The sequence below is a fragment of the Otolemur garnettii genome, unplaced genomic scaffold (assembly GCF_000181295.1).
Source record: "Otolemur garnettii isolate 467f Iridium unplaced genomic scaffold, OtoGar3 scaffold00032, whole genome shotgun sequence".
NCBI classification, from domain to species: Eukaryota; Metazoa; Chordata; class Mammalia; order Primates; family Galagidae; genus Otolemur; species Otolemur garnettii.
In genome coordinates, this window is record NW_003852427.1 from 3,557,194 (window position 1) to 3,578,740 (window position 21,547).

General features: G+C 41.1%; 1 protein-coding gene across 2 annotated transcripts in view; it reads left to right on the forward strand.

The window, feature by feature from the left end:
- Positions 1 to 10,169: 10,169 nt before the first annotated feature.
- TMEM108 (transmembrane protein 108) overlaps positions 10,170 to 21,547 on the forward strand; it is a 312,965-nt gene continuing 301,587 nt past the window's right edge. Inside the window, exons 1-2 of one of the 2 annotated variants that reach the window (XM_003789399.1) lie at positions 10,170 to 10,203; positions 16,845 to 16,962. The gene's annotated coding sequence lies outside the window, so the exon portion shown is untranslated. The remainder of the gene's footprint in view (positions 10,204 to 16,844; positions 16,963 to 21,547) is intronic. The other variant, XM_012804930.1, reaches the window with a different exon arrangement.

Here is a 21,547-nt window from a genome sequence, read left to right on the forward strand (position 1 = left end):
CTGCAATTCAGTGTGAGGGAAGCCATTTAGGGGAAGGGCAAGGTAGAAATGATCCTGGCTCTTGTAGAACTGAGCCTAGTAGAGGCCAGGAACCACTGAACAGCTGACTGCAATTCAGTGTGAGGGAAGCCATTCAGGGAAGGGCAAGGTAGCTCAGAGAAGAGATCCTGAATGCTAAACCCACCCTCGGGAGGTGGGAATATTGGTAACTACCATTATCATGTTTAGAACAGAGACATATTGTAGAAGCAAACAGAGGGAAATTAGTAAGGTACTTCGCTGAGGCTTGTTTCTAATTATATCTCGGAGGTGGGATGCATTAGTCTCAGTTTGAGGTTTTAATAGAAAATGTGTGTCCTATGAGGGCATGCAATGGCAGGGTGGGATCTTGGACTACAGAAATCCAAATCTTTGGCAGAAGCACAGGATTGAATCTAAATCCCTCTTTGAAACCAATTTCTGACCTCAAGAAGGATGGGCAATCAAAACATTGGGGAGCGAGGTCTAACCAAGAGAAAATGAACCTTTATCAAAAAATCTCTGAAACCAGAAGACCTAAATACTTTTTCTAACAGAATGGCTTTCGCTACTTCAAGATTCTCTCAGGAGGAGTTCTCAAGCCTAAATAGCTATAAGAATATCTGAGGGCCATGTTCTGGGAACCCTTGTTAGTAGAAACTTTTGTTTCTACTCAATACAAAAAAGGAGGAAAATAGGGGAGAGGGACAAGAGAGCCTGAAATTAATTTTAATTTTTTTGTTTCTATAGTTTTATTTATTTGCTGAAAAATCTATTTTATATCAGATAACTTTGACTTAATGATTACTATGTGCTGGGCTTTCAGAGGCTTTTAAAACTGAAACTTCAAGTGTAATTGGTCAATAAATTCACACTGATAGTTAATGTCAAGAGAGGTAAGAAAAACCAGAAAGAACATGGCCACACATAATTCTTACCAAGTCTGGTCAAATAGCCATTTTATTAAGGTTTTTTTTTTGTTGTTGTTTGTTTGTTTTTGTTTTTTTGAGACAGAGCCTCAAGCTGTCCTCATGGTAGAGTGCCATGGCACAGCTCACAGCAACCTCCAACTCCTGGGCTCAAGCGATTCTCTTGCCTCAGCCTCCCAAGTAGCTGAGACTACAAGCACTGACATAACACCTGGCTAATTTTTGATTGTAGTTGTCATTGTTTGGTGGGCCTAGGCTGGATTTGAACCCACCAGCTCTGGTGTATCTGGCTGGTGCCTTGGATGCTGAGCCTTATTAAGTTGTTTTAAGTTGGGAAAAGTCATGGAGCCTATAACTGAAGTTAAAAATCATGGAATATTTAAACAAAAATAATCTTTGAAATTACCTTTCCTCATATGAATGCCTTTGAATGCCTTCACGTGAATGGGAGACAGCTACTATCTGTAGACACAAGTCACCCGTTGGAGTCAGCAGGTTTCAGTCTGATGGTTTCAGTCCTGCTGGTTTGTCCACCTGGATTTTGTTCAGCCTTGTAAAAATATTCTCAGTGGTGGTACCTGGTCACTGAAGTAATTCTAACTTGTCCATCTTTGGGAATTTGTAGAATAGCAAGTCTTTGTTATTTTTTCATTATCTTAATTTGGAGCAAATAATTCAGCTTTTCTGTTCTGGAGCAAATCCTTTATCCCACCAAGATCCAAGTATCCCAGTCTTTGAGTGACTTCCTTTGACATGTTAAAATAATCTCCTTTTATGGGTTTGGAGACACTCTTAAGGTTTTAAGTCTTTGCTGTTGTTGTTATTCCCTTCATTTATAATTGATTGGATTTCTTTATTCTTTTCCCATGAACTCCGGTTTGTGGGTTCTGTCCTCTTTTTTCCTCTGGTAATTTGCATGGCTCCAGCAGTGCGTTCTCTAGCTCCTCTCTGTAATGCTTACTGTTTTTATTCCTTCGTATACACTTTGCATGGAAAACAAACAATGACAAAAAAGTATGTAGACTTTTCTTGTTGTCTCCTAAACAGAGTCTATGTTTATCATATTTCTCTTTTGAAAAGATTTAAAGTGTATGCAATTTGTTTCTTGGTTTCTCCCTGTCCCATGAGGATGCAGAATTTGTTATTAGTTTTTATTTAGTAGTTCACCCACAGCCATCTCTTGGATCCATTTCCGATCCTGTTTGGGATGAAAGTTCCCTCCATTTCCTTTCCTTGTGGGATTTAGAAACCAGCCCTTGATAGGATCAAACCTGCCCAAATGGGGTGGAGCCGCCTAAAATAATCAACCCTACCCTCTCCCACTGGAAGAAAGGTAAATGGGCCAACCTGGCCCTTATAACAGATGCCCTCAGGAAAGGGAATGCCCTGACCCCCACCTTCCTGACCTTTAGCCCCCCCCTTTGCCATTACTACGTGTGGATTTCTTCTGGGTTGGAAATCTCAACCCCCCACCTGAACCCAGGTGGAATAAAGCCATTTTAATTGCACAAACTGGGCCTCCGTGTTCCTTTCGTCTGGTGCCTCAGAATAATCTTTCATCTTTGGCTCCATAACCTTTCAGTCCTCAATTTATACCTGCTACCCACCCCCTCCTCTGGTACCTCTCTTCCTGCTTAAGCCATTGGCTACTCTGGGTTTGGATAATAAAGCCTTTCATCATTATTATCTGGAAAGATTATTTTCAGCTTTTCTAATTGTTATCATTCCTCTCAGGTAATCAACCATATGCATTTTTCTGGATGGAGAAGTTTTAATGTAAACTGTTTTAACAGCTGAAAAGTTGTTAAAAGTTATAACGAAAATGGATCCTGTGACATTCATGGGACACATATTTTCTGTGTCCTGCCATGGATCAGTTCTAGACCCTGGGGTTAAGCAGGGACCAGAACCAAAGTTCATGTGCTTATATTCTAAAGGGTAGGGAGACAAAGAAGTAATTCATCAGCTGTTGATGAAAGTTAAGAAAAGGAAAGTATAATAATAGTTTAGAACAGCCCTTCTTTACCAGTTCCAGCAGAGAATTAAACTCACACCCTAAGGTACCCTTTGCATAGAATGAATTAACTTCTTTCCTATGCAGTTAGAATGCCACCAGCTGTGTACCATCCTTGGAAGATTCAAGAAAGCAGTCACAGAAATCATTTTCTGTAGGGCTTAATTTTCCAAAGGAATCTCCTGAGAAAGGCCGAGTTACAGAATCAGAGTTGTGGGAGGGAGTGCTGCTTTGGGTCGTTTGACTACGGAAGGCCTCTCTGATCAGGATTCTCTGATCAGCGATCTGAATTTAGTATGGGAAGGAGGGCCTTGCAGGTGCAAGGTGGGGGTGTGGGAGACAGAGAGTTCTAGGCAGAGACAAGAGTCAACTTGATATATGTGATAAACAGTTAAGAAGGTCCATGTGGATGGAACAGAATTATCAAGAGGCAGAGAGGTGAGGTTAAGATTAGAGAAGTAGCTGGTGAGGGGCAGGAAATGGTGCAGAGAGGCATACCAGAGACGTTTCAGTGCAAGTGAATTTAACAGGTTTATTGAGCTCTAGCTATGTGTCATGGATTGAGGAGTTTCAGAGAGGAATGAATCATGGTCTCTCCCCTCACACAATTTGTAATATAGAGTATGTAACATACCTTACCCTAAGTAGAGTACAATAAATGCTATGCCTTGATAATAAGCAAATGGGTGGTCATAAGTTGAGTTCTTCCAGAAGCAGATGCTGAGCCAAGAATCCAGATGCAAGTGATTTATAATCAAAGTGTTCCCAAGAAGAACTCATAAGAGTCAAGCAGGGGTGGAATTTTAAGCAACAGACTCAGCCTGGTCATGCGGGGAGCTTTGTAGTGTAAACGACACCTTGGAGCTCGTCATACTGTGTGTGAAGGAAAGGAGCAGTTTCATCTGTACACGTACACCTGTTAATCATTGGCTATGGGCTGCCCACCAGGGTGGTGTACTCTCTTAGGCATTTTCGGTTCTCTATTTTGGTGCCAGTGTCAGAAGTAATTCTGGAAAGATCGCAGCCAAGGAAGCAGAGGCTAAAAAAAATGGCAGATAGAGCTGGTAAAAGGGAAGCAAGAAGATCTTGGTGGGGCACCAGTGATGCCACCCCAGGGCTAATAGAGCTTTGCAGCCTGGAGCAGAGTACTTGAAGGACGGGCAGAGATAGTGAGCCATGCCTGTTTGGCCCTGTAGCCTCCGAATTTAGTCTTGTTTATACTCCCACAGGTGTTTCTGTTCTGTGTGGACATGCACGCATACACAAAATTCATCCCAGGCCTAGGACTCAGTGATGAGAATTTTGGAGAATCATTTGGCAGAATCCACAGGCCACAATATTACATTTTTTTAGGGAATGGTAAGCTCTTCCTAGGAATGGCAAGCTGGTAGGAATATGGTTCAGAAATACATGAGATACAATCATAAAAATAGCGTATAAACTTGAGTGTGAGTGAGTGATAGGTAATGTGTTTAAGGGACAAAAGTCCAAACTACTTAGAATATGATGTGTTTTATTTAAAAATTATAAAGGAAAAAAATCAGTGAAAATTATCTCTTTCAGTTTCCAAGAAAATATTTAGGGGTATTGGAGGCTAGTTTTTATGACTTGGTTTTGGACTGAGAGAAATATTTTATCATAGAAAACTTGCTCAAGAGCAGAAAAGAATTGGCATAGGTGAGTGACATTAGGATGAACTTTAAATAAGAGTGGCCCTGGGGATGTCAGGGAGTTTCCCCCTGGCTGCCCACTCTGATTGGTTGAAGTGGAGTGGCAGTAACGGTATGTTTAGGAGTCGAGGCCACATCCAGGCTTAGGAGAACAATATTAATAATAGCTAAAATCTATTTAGCACTGACTAGATGCCAAACACTACTTTAGCAATTGCTATTATTTAATTAGGTCATTAACAACTCTAAGGACTGAGTATATTAGTCCCCTCTCATCTGTGGTTTCTTTCTGTAGTTTCAGCTACTCACAGTACAGTATAATAAGACATTGAAAGGGAAAGAGAAAGAGAACCCACACTCACATACTATTTTATTACTGCATATTGTTGTAATTGTTTTATTATTTGCTAATGTTGTTAATCTCTTACTGTACCCAATTTATAAACTTAACTTTATCATAGGTATGTATGTATAAGAAAAAACATGGTCTATATAAGATTTGGTACTATCCATGGTTTCAGTGATGTGGAATGTATCTCTTGAGAATAAGTAGGAATTACTATACTTGTATTGCCCTTGTTTCCATTTTAAAGATGAAAAACTGGGGAAATCATTTACCTAATACTTTCCAAGGACTAAATTGTCTGGCTTACATAGTTAGCAAGTAGAAGAGCTGGGATTTTAACCCAGACCACATAATCCTAGATTCTACTAATAATCTCTATAATGGAGTTGAGTACCATGATTGATCGTCTCCCATATGCACAAGAGGAGGGAGAAATGGCATATCATGTATTTTCTGTCCTTCATTTCTAGTCTTTCCCCCATCTTTCAATCATCATTTTCCTCCTTTCCCCTCTCACACTCGGTCAAATTAAACTATTTTCTCTTCCCTACGTTCTGTGCTCTATGCTTTCCTATGGGCTGTTTCCTGAGCCTGGAACACCCTTCCTGTGAACTTTCTGGTGTCTATGTCCATTTGCACTGCTATAACCAAATACCACAGACTGGACAGTTTATAAACAACAGAATTTTTTTTCTCGTAAGTCTGGAGGCTAGAGATCAAGGTGCTAGCATGATCAGGTTCTTGTGAGGGCTCTCTTCTGGGTTGTACTCTGCTGACTTCTTATTGTATCCTTACATGGCAGAGAGCAGAAGCAAGTCTCTGGTAACTTTAATAAGGACACTAACAAAGACTTTAATAAGTCCAGTCATGAAGGGTCTATCCTTATGACCTCATCTAATCCTAATTACCTTCCAAAAGCCCTACCTCCTCATACCATCATACCTGGGGGATGGCCAACATATAATTATGGAACGGACATGAATAGTCCATAACAGCTGGTTAACTCTTACAAGTTCTTTGGAATTCAGCTCAGGCATCACTTCTTGGAGAAAGCCTTCCCTTATTTCATCAGTTGGAATTGGTATTCCTCTTATATGCTTTCTTATAATGTTATGTGCCTCTGTTGTAACAGAAAACTTTTTCTTTTGAATGGTGATAGATTCTCTTAAAATGGGAAAAGAGGTAGGGCTCAACTACTGTGTTGGTAACCAAATTCCTCACCTCTTCTCTGCTCCAAAATATGTGTTGTTTTCTAAGGGTCACTTGCTTTCTATGTCCAAATTTGTAATTGTAAAATATAGGTGTTGGGCCACAGAGGATTTCTAGCTCTTACATTTTTCTATATCAGTTTAGAATGTCAACAAGAATTTTGACAAGAACAAACATTTTAGTCAACAAGAATTTTGCCCATTTATACTTGTGTTGTCTATTACATGCATGTAACATGGTATTTCCTCCTGTAAACCATTCTTTCTCCTTTGTGGCTAACCTTCATAAGTGTGAAATTTCCATCTAAAAAATAAGCTTGTTGAGGGGGTACATGGGGGCTTAGGCTGTATTTATAGTATATTATATCTTTATTAAGTTGAAGGAGTATAGAGGGGCATATATTATCTATGTATACACATTTAAAATCTGTAATACATGTATTTCATAAAAAATATAAGAGAACATAAGGAAAACCAACATTTGTACAAAATGCTTTTTTGTGTTAGGTTAAATCTGTACATAGACACACTGAATGGGAAAAGTTATCAGTTATTAAAACACAGATACAGAGATATCAAATGTTTTGCTGGCTGGACTTAATATGACAGATGGAGACTAGAATCTTGGGTAATCTATGAGACCTCACAAATGAAATCAATTAGGTTTAGAGAAGCTATTTATTATTAGAGAAATAAAAAGTTAATTACCAATTATAAAGCAGTCTATGGGGGTCCTGATTATAACAGAGCAATGGGGGGATTTCTGGGACTCGGCAGATTGGTGGGTGGCTTTTATCTTATCTCTTTCTTTCCAAACATACCTAAATCTCTCACTGAGTCATTTCTGGAGTGGGGAGTAGGAAACCTTCCTTGAGCTCATTCACATCCGATACTAATATACCCATTTCCTGAGACAAGATAGCCAGGTTATGTACATGATGCAAGTAAACTGAAAACCAAAAAATGAATGACAGCCCGGATGATCTTTTCTCAAGAATCTCTTTCCTTCCTGTTGCTTCTCTCTGTAATGATGACACCCATAAAGAGAAAAATAAATTCTTTTCTCTAGTGGAAAAATTTGCATTATTTGTACTAGTTAAGTATCAGTAAAAACTGTCCTTACTTTACCCGATAGCTAAAGCTACAAGTTTACAAGGTGAGAAAAATTTCTCCCCCATTTGACATGCTGTGAAATATATTTTAAAAGTGTCAGGGAAGGAGGAAAGCTAGTTTTCAGGCTCACACATTGGGCTTCCATATTTCTAGAATCACAAGTCAAGTCACTTTTGAGCAAGACGCCTGCTGGTGTAATGTTCTAAGGCAGTGGTTCTCAACCTTCCGAATGCCTCCTAAAGCCACGACCCTTTAATACAGTTCCTCGTGTGGTGGTGACCCCCAACCATAAAATTATTTTCGTTGCTACTTCATAACTGTAATTTTGCTACTGTTAGGAATCATAATGTAAATATCTGATATGCAGGATGTATTTTCATTGTTACAAAGGGGTCGCGACCCACACGTTGAGAACCGCTGTTCTAAGGGGATCTTACTAATTTAGGTTAAAATCAAGTAGGCCATATCCCATTGTAGCAAATATTACTTCATAGGAAAACTTTGTGAAACAATTGTTTTTCCAGGATCCAAGCATACATCACTTTGCTTTACAAAATAACAGAATTTGGTAAAAACACCAGTAAAGAGAATTGAGAATTTTCTGTAGTCCTTTAAAATAGATTCAACTCTTTTTATTTCGCTAGCATAGAAAGCTATACTAATAGCATAGCTATTTTACTTGAGGGTTTGCTTGTACATAGGTGTCCTGTATCAGAAGGTATAACTTGGACTTAAATTTAACCAGTCCTAGCTTCAGAACTGTGGCATAAGAGAGGGTTCTGCATTGGGCCCTGGGAATCAGCATTTTGACAAGTACCTCAGGTGATTTTGTTCCACATGTTGGGAAAAGGCTTAGAGAATAACTCCTCATAATGCTCAACTGGAAATTTGTTCTTGTTAAGAAGGGGACAAAACAAGTGAAGCTGTCACGAGAGAGCTGAGCAGTTTGGCATGGTTAACAAAAGACAGTGGGTTCTTTATGAAATATTAAGTCAACTGGAATTAAACCTAGTTGTGGACCTAGCTTTTCCATTTGTTCCACTGAATAGTCTTTGAAGTATTTATTACCCATGAATTATTTGGGGGCTTTTAAAAATCGATTCTCAAAAATTATGTGGAAACTTCCCTCTGCTTACTGAGTTTTTATGTCATTAGTGATTTGTGATGCAGAGCTAAGTTTTCCTTGTTAAAGGATGAGTCCATTGATCTAGCAGCTTATATAGGTATTCTCAAGCATGGCTGGATATCAAATTACTGGTGGAACTATTTAAATCTATTATCTGTCCAGACTCCATTCCTCATTCCAAGCAGATGTCCAGGCGCAGGGCCCCATAATCTATTTCTTTAAATATTTACCATACAGCTAAGCTTGAGAACCACTGGTTTCATGTTAGCAAAGGAAACTTACTTTGATGTTTTCATACCGGTTTTTCTTGCGAAAATGTTTCTTTACTCCTACCATAGCCTGAACTGTTGTTGTGATAGATTTAATATGTTCCACAGAACTCTGAGTTTTGTGAAATGCCATCTCTGATAGGGGCAATGTGATAAACACGTGGGCTTCACTTCTGGGGCTGAGAAGCCAGAGAGACCTGACTTTCTGTAAGTGACAATTTGACCACCTTGATGAATAGTGAGAGGTAACTGCTTGACCCAGCACTTGTATCACTTGATCAGAACAAATGGAGGAAGAGAGTTTTGGAGAATTTAGCACTTAAGACTCTTTGAACCACCTTGCTACACTATTGGGAAATAAGAGTTTGACTATGCTGAACAACAAACGTTCTAGCTGGCCAGTCTGAAAACACTGAGGTTTTAGGTCAAGTTTGAGAGATGGGAGAGGCACTGGGCTTCCTAACTTCTTGACTATGTAATTACTGACAAGAATCTTAGGACAATTTTCAAGATCCCCAAGGCAGATTATTACATAGTCTCTTTGGCTTACACCTGAATTGTCCAGGGTGCTGTGACCATTAGTTCCTTGTATATTTTTTTCCATATGCTTCTTTTTGAGCTTGCCCGTGTAGTGATATCACAGACTGTATAAGGTAGGGAATACTTATGTCACCACTCTGGCCAAGTCCAGCACAATCACATGTGCCCAATACTTTAGGATGAATGCAGACCCAGTGGTTTTCTCTTTGATAAGGGTTCCATCTCCACTTCTGGTTTCTACACTCCATTCACCAGGTTGGCATAGGTTGCTGCTCCGTAGTCTAAGGATGAGAAATGTGGGAATTAAACTAACACCTTCCTTCAGCTGGTCCCCAAACTACAAGAATCACCAGAACATCCCATAGTTAGTCACTATAATGATTTCCATCATCAGAGGAAGCGCAAAAAAGGTCGTGAAACTTCCAAATAACATGGAACCTGACAGGTGCTACTCCAAGCGCGGTCTTCAGACTAGAAGTATCGTCATTACCACCTGGGAGCTTGCTATAACAGAAATGTAGAATTTCAGATACCTACCCCGGACTTTCTGTACCAGAATCCATAGTTTAACAAGATACCTAGGTGATTTCTATTTCTATTAGAATTTGATAAATCAATTGATCTGGTAATTGAGAAATTGAGTGCTACTCAGTCACCAGAAAACAGAGCTCAACCCTTTGTGCCCACCACGCACCCGCTCAGCTTGGTAGCAACCAAACCCCCAGGGACATCGGAGCGGGCGCTGCCGAGGGCAATTTCATGATTGGCTGGTCAGGCCACGTGATTAGAGCTGGGCCTTCCGTGCGATCGGATTGGCTCTCGTGGACGCTGACGGACAGGGAGGGGGCGGGCCAGAGCTGGGTCGGAGGGGCGCGCGTGGGGGCCGGAGGGGCGAAGGCGCGAGAGCGCGTGCGCGAGCGGTGGGGCTTTCTCCGTAGCCGTCGGAGGGAGCCGGAGCGCTTCTCCCGAGGTAAGCGGCGCCGCGGGGCGACTCTTGCTGTCCCTCCTGGCCCGGTCCGGGCAAGCGGCTTGAGCGAAGCAGCTAGGAGGGGCAGGGGAAGGTCTGGAGTCTGCCTGCCTGGGGAGCCTCGCTTCAGGGAGAGATGCAGTCCCGGCTCAGCCATCCCCCTCGCTGCCTCAGTTTCCCTTCTTCTACCCTGTAATGCATCTCCCCATCCTTTCTACTGCGGCTCCGGGTCTGCCTGAGGGGAGTTACCCACCTGGCAGCCTTGCCTCCGCCTTTGTTTCCCTCCCGGAGGGCTGCTGGCATCAGCTCCCTCCCCAGGTAAAGGGTGCGGGTGGTGGGGGTGTCACGGGCGCTGGACCTGGGCTTGGGCCGAGGTGGAGGTGGCTTTAATGCAATGGGACTTGTCACATGGGAGAATGAAGGGGGAAAAAAAACGTACTGTCACTTTGGCCGAGATGGTGAGACGAACTAATCCGGCGGCTGCGAGCGAAGCCGAATTCCTAGCGCAGCTAGCTGTGCGAAGAGCCCTTCTGGCTCGGTGCGGGCCGGGCGGGCGGCATCACCAGTGGACTAAGTCCCGGTGCTGCCCGGAGGCGGCTTCTCTGCCCCCCGGACCTGCACGCCAGCTCTCGCCCCAGAGTTTCACCGCAGTTGAATGCTTTGAACCTGCCAGAGGAATTCAGAGATTCGTCAAGAGACTTAAATAATTTTTAAAACAGCACTTGGGCACATTGGTGGAGCAGTCTAAATGAGAGGCTACAAAAAGGAATTCCTGTGTAACTGATGACTGGTAAATGGTGAGGAGGGAAATGCCTGCAGTGAACTGCAGACCAGACCATCACAGATTCTTCTCCAAGAAGATAAGATTTCTGGTGGGAGAGGGTGGTAATTTCTGTAAACTGAGGTTTGAAAGGGGCCACCCAAGCAGGTGATTATTTCCAGCCTGTTAATGGGCTGTAGGGCAAGGGAAAGCTGGATCTCAATTAAACCTGTTCAGACCTCCTTATTTCTTTGAAAAGTGTGTGTTTGAAGACCCTTTGGCTGCCAGAAGAGGTGTATGTGAGGTGGAGGGGGAGTGATGTCGCTTTTATACCATACTTTTAAAAGGGGAGGGTGTGTCCAGGGCCTGAAGAGCAAGTAAAACTGTGCAAGATATTCCCTGCGTCTCCTCCATTTCCTCAGATGTGCAGAAGCAAGGGCATGTTGTACATTTTATAGTGAAACATAAAACGTCCCTTCAGGTTTCCACTGATGAACTAACTTGTTAATTTGTTGGCTGTACCTGTAGTATCAGTAAGAAATGATTTCAGTTGTCATTATGAAGACTTTGCTGGCTCTGGAGTTCTAGTGTAATTCGTCAGAACTTATTCTGATATGAAATGGACAAAGGATCTGTCTACCTGACTTCTCCAAAACATTCTGATACCACTTAAAAGCCCTTTTATTTCACCTTCCCCATGCGGTTATGTTTCTTTAGGAAACCATATGATTTCAAGCATATAAAACACACCCCATGCCTGAAATCAATTCACTAGGAAAGGTTTTTTTTTGAAGAAAAAATACTTAAATTTGTTAGGGGGATCAAATTCAGATTTACCAACTGTACTAAGTCAACTTTTTGATGTTTTTTAAAGATGAGTAAAAGTAAAAGAACAGAAGTTGCTGCAAAGCTGACTGGGAATATACAGATGACCTTAGTAAACTGAAATATCAGTTGTCATCTGGTAGATGGGAACATAAAGCAAATTCATAAGAATAATGCAACACTTGTTCAGTGATTTTTTTTTTTTTAAGCTGGGATTGAGTGGAGGGGTGAAGAAAATTCTGAGGGTGAGGTAGGTGGCATAGTTTAAAAAGGTATACACTTTTAAGAAAACTGTCATTTTTGTTATATAAACTACACAGAGGGCGTGCGGTGTTTATATTTAGTCTGTGGAAGGGAGGCAGGGGTTTTGAAAAGGTTGAGAAAAGCTGATTAGGTTATGCAAGGGTCACGAGGAAGATTGGCAGGCTTAGCTCATCTTGAGGGAAGTAACATACCTCAGTGACCTATAGGACAAGGTTTTATTCTCTGATTCAATAAAAGCCCACTGGTGGTGCTCTCAAAGCAACAACGAAGAAATCATTTCCTTTCTGTCGTTTCTGTCCCCTGAGTCAGCGGTGGGGAGGATGGAGAGTGAATGACAGAGATTAGAGTCTGCCCTGCATGTCTAAGCAGCAGTGTCCTTTGAGGAGGATCTGTGTCACATTGTGTAAACGTAAGAGCCTTCACATTGACAGGGGTCTGAGCTCCTTCCAGAGGATGCACGCTGTGAGGTAGAACTGGATAACAGTGCCACAGGTGGGGGGCACTGGGTGAGATCATCTGATGGGGAAGCCATGGGGAAAGAGGAGTGCCAGGAAATGTCTAATCTAGTGGGTCTTTGCTGCTAGCCTTTGGAGCCTCGAGGAGGCAATTCCAGGCAGAGCTACCTCAGTATTGGTAGCCTGCCTGGTCTTTATGTGGCTTCCAGAGGACCTGCTATCCACATGATGCAGCCTCCTGTGGAGGTTGCATGTCTCAGGTTGTTAAGCATCAGGTGTGCTTGTAATGTCCTCTGGAAAAGAAAGGATTACAAAAACCCAAATCTAGACTGCCATTCTTTCTGGTCCTTGGCTCATGCCACCCACAGACTTCCAGAAAATAAGTTGTACCCTCCCTACCAGTAGATGGCGCTGCTGTCTCTGAGAATCCCTGTAGGAGACGCAAGCTGGAGCTGGCGAACCATCAGAGGGTAGCCTCTGGTCTAGAAGATTTTGAAATGCTGTGTCTGCTCCCGGTCAAAGAGAGTCTCAGAATAGTTCTGAAGGCCATAACTGTTTATATAAGGTAGGGATAATGTGTGTTGTGAGGTCTGAGGAATGCCTTTGATAACTTTGCACTCATGTGTGCTTCTGAGGGGAGAAGGGAGAGAATAAACTGATAATTAAGCATCATAGTATGCAGCTTTAAGAGCTCTTGGCATGCACGTTTGGTTAATTAAACATGATATTGAAATCATTTCCACCAACTTCATTGTTTCTAATTCTTTGTATGTGAAGCCTGTCTACACACGAGGATGGGGCTATGGAAATGTACATCTGACTAAAATCGGAGCAGTAGCCAGTAATTAACATTCACTGAGACAGCAGTCAGAGTATTAGTAAAAATAATGCTAACAAAATCATCAACTCTATGTTAAGGCTGGCCACAGATGATGGATCAAAGTTACTCTGAATTAGTTTCTTCCAAAACTTGAACATTCCTAACAAATGTTTTTATATTTTCTTAGCTGATGTTGACCTTTCCAGATTGTATTAATAGCCCCAAACTTGACGTTTGATTTTATTGACCTTATTAGCCAGGATTCATTCATCCATTCCCTTCTTTTTGAAATAACTATCCTTTGACTGTTGTTGACTCTTTTTTGAGATGAATTTTGTGGACATGAAATTTGACAAAAGTGGGTGCTTTGCCAGTGATGGGGAGGTTAGAGAGCATAATGAGGCCTCAGCTTTGACCCTGGGGGCCATTACTCCAGTTACCTGCTTGTTTGTGTAGTTCCCATCCTCTTCCTGGGTTTATTTCTGGTTTTTACTACCAATGCTAAATGTGCTGGTGCTAGATAGCAGTAGTCACAACAGTCCACTAATGTTGCCTCATTTTCTGACCACAAATAATAAATCTCTTCACCTTTCTTAACTTTATTTTTCTCCCCTGTTCACTGGGATTGGTAACATAGTATTATAGGTGTTCCTTAAAAATCTCTTCCAAACCTGAAGTTCTATGATCAGGTGATTCTCATAAGTTATTTCTGAAGTCTCAAAAAAATTCTCACTTAGCAGGTAATTTTCACACGGTGAGCCTAGGGCAAAAAGAAGTCTTGCTAATGTTTCTTCCCAGAGAAACATGATCATGTATTTATCTTAGAATCCTGAGAGTTCAGAATAGGAAAAAAAAAACCCTTAATGGTTTGATTTACCCTTCTGAATTTATAGACAGGGAATTTGAACTTAGAACTGAGTGACTAGACCAACCTAACAGAGCTAGAGGACTCCATCCGGTCTCCCCTTTGCCAGTGCTGCCTACTTTCACCTGCCATCATGCCACAGAATGTGCTCTGTGGACGGGGCTAGGACCAAGAAAATTTTCTGAGTAATTCCTTAATGTAGTAGGATTATAATGCCACACACGAGTCGCTTTGAGTTTTGGCAGAAATTCAAGGTCAGGCTTCTCTTTACAGATCATTTTTTTCTTCACTAACTGACTCTGAGAAGTATTCTTTACTCTGCATCTTAGAATTTGCTAAACTTTTCTGCACATACTGTTTCCTGTAAGAAAAAACATTCATCATCCTAGAAGAGTCACCCCCCAATCAGATGTTCTTAATTTCGGTTCATGGACTCCTTAAGATCTTTGTGGAGAGAAGAGTGTTTACATAGAATTCATTTCCTTTGTAATCTTATGTATTTTATCTTACACATATTATACTGGGGAGAGAGTCCTTAGGCTTCATCAGACTACCAAAGGGGACTATGGTGCAAAAATAGGATAAGAATACTAGTTGGCTTTGGAAAATTGCCAGGATGAGGGAGTTCTTGACTGAGGAGCTAAAAACATTATGGTGGAAGAGGGCTGGGCGTATAGAAGTCAACCTGTGGTGGTTCTAAGGAACATTTCTACCTTTTAAAAAATTTCTCACTAAATGAAGATGATAATAATAGCATTTTAGCCATCTTAAATGAATAATAGATATGCAAGAATTGATTTCCATGTATCATTGCTTGTTCAATAAGTATTCCTAATTTTAGCAAAACACTTTTAAATTCCCACTGTTTCATTGGTGATGATGTGCATCCCAAGGGGCTCCCTTTTCCCCAGTGTGATTTGATTTCCAGATATTTATTGCCTTTCTTTCTTTATGACTTCTTTTTTTCATTTCTGAGGTACTACGTCTGGTGTTCGGCTGTAAGGGCCTAGGTTCTACCGTGATCTTCTCAGATGTGCAAAATAATTTACATGCCAGGGATTAAAATCTCTTTATATTCCTTTATTTGTACCCAGGGTTTAACCCTGTAAATCAATGCTTCTCCTCAGCTAATTATTTTATTTCCCTTTTCTGTTTGCAACCCCAAGTTCTCTTTCTAATCGTCTCCAAATAGAAGTGACTTAGAGCTTGCATATGGTTAAAATAAAAATTCTTGTTGGGTTTTTTAGAATTCTTGTTTTTGGCAGAAGTTATACAGAGGTTACTTTGTGTTCAAGTCACACTATGGACATGTGAAACATAACTTGGGTGGGGATCACTGAATTTGGAAGATCAGTTTACTTGAAAATCTCTTGCTTTGTGTCCTGTGACACCTTGCCTACATTTGGTACCCTGGGACCCAGGCTGGTTAACACTACCTTCTGGTACATTTTCGGGTGTGTTAGAGTAATATTTGTTGTTGGTTAGCAATATGATTATAATTGGATTTATGTAATAACATAATTTATTATGTTAGGTAACAAAAAGTTAAATGTATGCATTCTAATCCTGGCATACTTCTGAATTGTAAGATTTTGGAGGCATATTGATTTCTGAGTTTGCTTCCTTGTCTGGAAAATAAGGGAAAAGAGTAGTGACCACTTTAATTTTTTTTCTCTTCTGAAATCCTGTGACTATGAAATTCTGTCTGATGCTCAGACTAAATATATCCTTAAAATGCAACCTATTTGGGAATTCATTTATAATCAATGAATTGATTATAAATGGTACCACGTTAATAATTCTTTATTTCTGCAAGTCACTTTATGGTTTACAAAATATCTCTTTTCTACTCAAAGCATGACCCACAGGCAGCTGCATCAGTATCACCCGGGAGCATGTTAGAAATGCAGAATCTCAGGCTTCACCTGGGACCTGCCAAATCAGAATCTGCATTTTTTTCCAAGATGCGTAGAGGATGTGAATGAATGTTAAAGTTCGAGGAGTACTGCCTTGTTTCATTTTGAGTCTCACATTAACCCTGTAAGAGGGGCAGGGTATTTTACAGATGATGAAACTGAGATTCAGAGTAGTGCAGTAAGGTCAGGTTGTTGTGCTAGTGTCTTACCCAGAGCCTGTACTCTAAACCTAATTCTGTCTTCTTCATTGGGCTGGAGTTGGCTTTGTACAATAGAGACTATTTGCTGCCTTGTAGTCTGAGGGATTAACAAGGGCCATGTGATTGAGTTTTAACCAACCAACAGAATGTGAGTAGAAGTAGAACATCACTGTGGTTCACTTTTGGGGGAAAAAAAAAAATCCATAAAAATAACTTGCCCATGCAAGCTTCTCTGTGCTGTTTTCCATTCCCAGCTGGCTGGAATGGCTAGGACCCTTAGGGAAACCTTGGAAATTATATTTGAAAGATGGCAGTCTGGGTGTCGTGATCACTGCCTCAGGGCCCACTGGCTGACATGTCTGCCTGTCCAGTGTGGAGACAGAAACCAGAAGTGAACTTGTATTGAGCTTGAGCTGTTATACTTGTTTGGATCTATGTGTTAAGCACTTAGTATACTCTAACTTAGTCACTGGAGCAGTGGCTTGGGACTTGAAGTTGTGGCTCCGTTGGCCTAATACATTCGTTCATGTCTTTGGCAGTTGGTGATCGATTGGTGGTGGGTCCAACATGCAAGTGAGTGAGCGATGAAAATCAGCAGAGCCGATGGGTCGTGAGGATGTGAGTGGGTTTGAAGGCTTCTACACCCTCTACTCCAGGGTAAGGCAAAGGCATTCTCTGCTGCCGTTTTTCTGGCTTTGCCAAGTCCCAGAGGCTTATGTTTCATCAGTCTTTTGGGGTCAGTGCAATGAGAATTGTTCTCCCTAAACCTGGATTAACTCAAGTCATAGCTACCATGCAAATCCAGTTACAGAGAGAAAACCATGATCAAGGTGATGGGATGGGATCTGTGCATGGAAGTATCTCCACACAGGAATTGTTTAAGAGTTTATATAGGATGTGATTTATATAGGAAGGGTTGTTAAGGCTTCCTGAGAAGGCTGTGAGGATCACTGGGGCTGATTCTCATTTTCATGTAGCCGTATCATATTAGCTCTGCTGGCTCGTTTCCCTCCCCCACCATTTTCCTTCTTTATTTGATCACTCTGCTTAACTTTTCCTTCACTAATCACTTTTTTTTTCGTGAAAGAAATAACTTCTCAAAGTTGAAAATTCCCAGCTGGGTGGATAATGGCAGGAGCAAAGCCCATGGTCTGCCTGTTTCATGTTATTTTATACAGCATCACTGAAAGTCACATGCCCACTTACTCCTCATCTGTCTTCAGCCCCTAGTGCAATGCGTGTAGGCACTGGGAGCATCACAGCTGAAGCTGGCTTTGAGTTTTCGTTTGTGCTGAAGGTTTTTCAGACTTAAAGGAGGAAGTCATTGTTCGGTGTGGCCTACTCGGAGTTCAGGTGGAGGTGCAGGAAGGAGGGGTGGAAAGCACAGCTATCCTTTCTGAGCATTCCAACGTCTAGAGCCTAAATTAAAACCAGAGTCTTTGAAGAGAAAGTTATGATTAATATACATCAAAGCAGAGCTAAGGATGGTTAGGAAAGAGTGACGGGGGGGGGTGTTTAAAAAAATACTCAGCTGGTAAATGGAGGGTTATTTTAAGCAACATGGTTCGATACCACTATACCCTTAGTAGATAGTTCCCCAGTACCCAGGTGCTGTTAGAGGGCACCCAGAAAGGCTGATAGCCTTAGGTGCCTCACGTGGCTCAGGAATGAGTGCAGTTTACTGAACAAAATAGGCAATTAGGCAATGCAGATCTTTGAAGATCCTAATAGATGCACACCATCATTGCTGTGGAGTACTTGGAGATAATAAAAGCGGGGAAAGGGCAGCTGCAAAGCACGTCAGCAATAGGTGAGCAGCCCGATATAGACCATTGCTCAGGGCCTGGAGATTGCTAAGGAAAAACGCTGGTCTTTGCTGGGTTTTCTCATTCAAAGAAGGGAGCTGGGCTTTGCTAACTTTCCTCAGTAGAACCTGTATATCCTCTATTTTATAAGTAACTAAAAAGTATAGCATGCCATAAACAGCACTTGACTGGCATATTTCTTTGTGTAAAGACTGTAGTACAAGAATTAAATTGTGGGGCAAACCATTCTTTAGTTATTGATTAGGAACTGAAAAAGTAACACTAGAGAAGCCAGCAGACCAAGACTTCTTAACTTTGCGCTCTTGGTCTTTTGAGCCAGGATATTCTTGTGTGGACTGTCCTGTACATTACAGGATGCTCAGCATTGTTCTTGGCCTCTGCCCACAAATTCTAGTAGCTTCCCCTACAGTTGTGAGAATCAAAGATGTCTCCGGACATTGCCAAATGACTTCTGGGAAGAAAAATTGTTCCTGGTAAGAATTTCTGTCGAAGAAATACAATGTTTTAATCTTGCTGTGAGTTTCTCTGCTACTGAATTTTAATCATTTAACTTCATTTTGCTTCAGTTTCCTTACCTGTAAAGAAGGCACACATTAATAACCGAAGGGAATCATGTACAATATTGTGTGACTACTTGGGGGCTCTAAAAATTGTGTGAAATGGTACGTGTCCTTCCAGATTTCCAGGGTTACTCTTACTCTTTGTGTTGGTAGTAACTGAGAAACAGTGGGAGCCTGGATGTTAGGGATACGGGAAGTAATGGATGGTACTGGATTCTGAGTTCATTCAAAGGCATCATGTTCTGGTTCATTGTGACAGTATACTCTGGATGAAGGCTTTGCTTTGCAAAGTCAAGGAAGGGGAGAGTGGATGAGGCAGACAGAAGGCTGTTCATAAGAGCAGTAAAAAGACTTGCATTTGGGTGATTAAGGGAGGTCTCTTAAAGTGATTCATGTGAAATCAGGCCAAAGGACATAAAGAAGTAATCCCTGAAAGAAAAAAAAAATCCTCCAGAATGACTGCTGGTCCAGATCAGTTTTTTACAGATGATACAATAGAGACCAGAGATTATTTGGAGAAGTATATTTTTATTCTAGAACCTTTCATTTCTATTTTTTCTCTTCTTTGGGAATATGGAAAGGGATTGTCTTCAATATATGCCTGCTGAGTGATAAATAAGATGTTTTAATATGACAGGTATTCTTTAGATACTCTGATAGTACCATGTGTTGGAATGGTTAAAGAGGCCAAAACTGACCTGGACCTGACGTAATCTACATTATTTTAATAGAAAGCCCAAGTTCAACTGTAAAACAGGGCCAGTGCAGAGATCAGATATAAACTGTCCTGACAGGTTTGAGTTATCCCTTGATAACTCACAAATTTTACAAGTACTCTCTACCTGGGGTCTAATATGTGGGGAATTCATCATAGGTAGTTTTCCTTAATTATTTGCATTCTGTCATATATTTATAGTCCTAGATGTTAAGCAAAACTTGTAAGAATGTTTGAGAATGATTCTATGTACCTTGAAGAAAGTGGCACCTTGGTGTAGAAGAAAGGTGGTAAGTAAAAGAAGCTCCACTTTGGTAGGAGTGGGCTGGTTTTGAATGTTGCAGATTTTATTCTAGTGCTGAACCAGCAGCATCAGAGTCATTTGTACATATTAGAAATGTACAGACATACTGAATCAGATTTCTGGAAGTGGGCTGCATAATCTGTGTTGTAACAAGACACCCAGGTGATCTGATGGATGCTGGAATTTGAGAAGCACTGCTGTATCTAGTGGTTTCTTACACATTTCGCCTGTGTGTTTGTGGCAGGGAGGCACTGAGATAGTATTTTTTCACATGACCAGAATATATGTAAGATTTCCTTTGATAACCTCTTGAATCATTTTCCCAAACCATGGCCTAAACCTTTTCTTGCACTGTCCAATATGGTAGCCACTAGCCATGTGTGGCTATTTTTATTTAAATTAATTAAAATGAAATAAAATTCAGTTCCTCATTTGTATTAGCCACATCTTGAGTGCTCCGTAGCCACACGCTGTTAGTGACTACTGTATTGGACAGTGCAGATATAGGGCATACCCATCATTAGACAAAGTTCTATTAGATAGCACTGCTTTTGCCTCTGTTTGTTAGAAGCTCACATGCGTAGTAATAGTGTGCTCTTGTTATAACATTACCTTAACTCATTTAAAACAGAATTGAATTTTGGGCATATCTATCCTGGGAAGACTTTCAGTCTGAGTATATCTTGCTGAATTGTTTTTCTTGCTTTGGCATCTGTCTGCTATGGACCCATCCCTGACATGATCGAATGCTCTGCCTCTTAAGTATTTGGTCTTTAATCCAGGGCTGCTGAACTGTCTCTATTGGGTTTCTGTCTGCCCTCACTCTCGGCGGTGAGGCTTGTTTGTGCAAGATGTCTCTTTTGATACCACCTAGAGCTTCACAAAGAGTCTGGAAGAGGTGGCAAGAGAATTTTCACCTCTTCATTTTCCAAGCCCCAGCTTGGCTCAAAAAAAGTGTTTCATAAGAGGGTATTAATTCACAAGTTTAACCTCTAAGGAGTTAGCCCCTGAAGAATCAGTCTCTCAAGCAAATTTTCCAGCAGACATTTTATAGCACAAATTTAGTAATTAAGCCCTTTAGCAATGTGGACTAATTTTCAGTTGACATTATCTATTAATATTATCAATATTAGTTGCTCAAAATTATCATAATTAGAACAAATGGAAAAGATGTGGAAATATAAATACAATTTTTAGAATGTATAATTTAGAGTTAACCAAGCCCAGGATTGTATGTGGTAGAGGGAATGAGAATGAGGAGTTCATGGCAGTTAGCATTTTGCTGGAAACGAGGGGACGGAAGTAAAGGGAGCCTGGGATTGATCCTTGAGGAGCCTCAGGTCTACTGATTGACTTCTGATGCATTGCTTGTCTTCTTCCTGCCTTCCTTTCTTTCTCTTTCTGAATAAGACTTTGTTTATTTGAACAGTATTAGGTTCAAGCAAAATTGAAAGGAAGGTACAGATTTCTCATATGCCTCTTTGCTCCCACACACAGGTAGCCCCCCCTCATTATCACCATCATCCACCGGAATGGCCGGGTGAACCTGCATGGACTCATCGTTACCGCTCAGAGTCCCTAGTTCACATGAGGATTCACTCTTCTTGGTGTTGTACTTTCTTTGGGTTTGGACCAATGTCTTTTTCCTGCCCTAAAAATCTTCTCTGGGCTCTCGCTTTTCCTATTTCTCTCCTCTTCACCTTCCCCTGCTGAATCCCTTGCAATGGCTGATCTTTTTATTGCCTCCATAGTTTTGTCTTTTCCAAAATGTCATATTGGAATCATACAGTATTTAGCCTTTTCAGGTTGACTTCTTTCACTTCGTGGTACACATGTA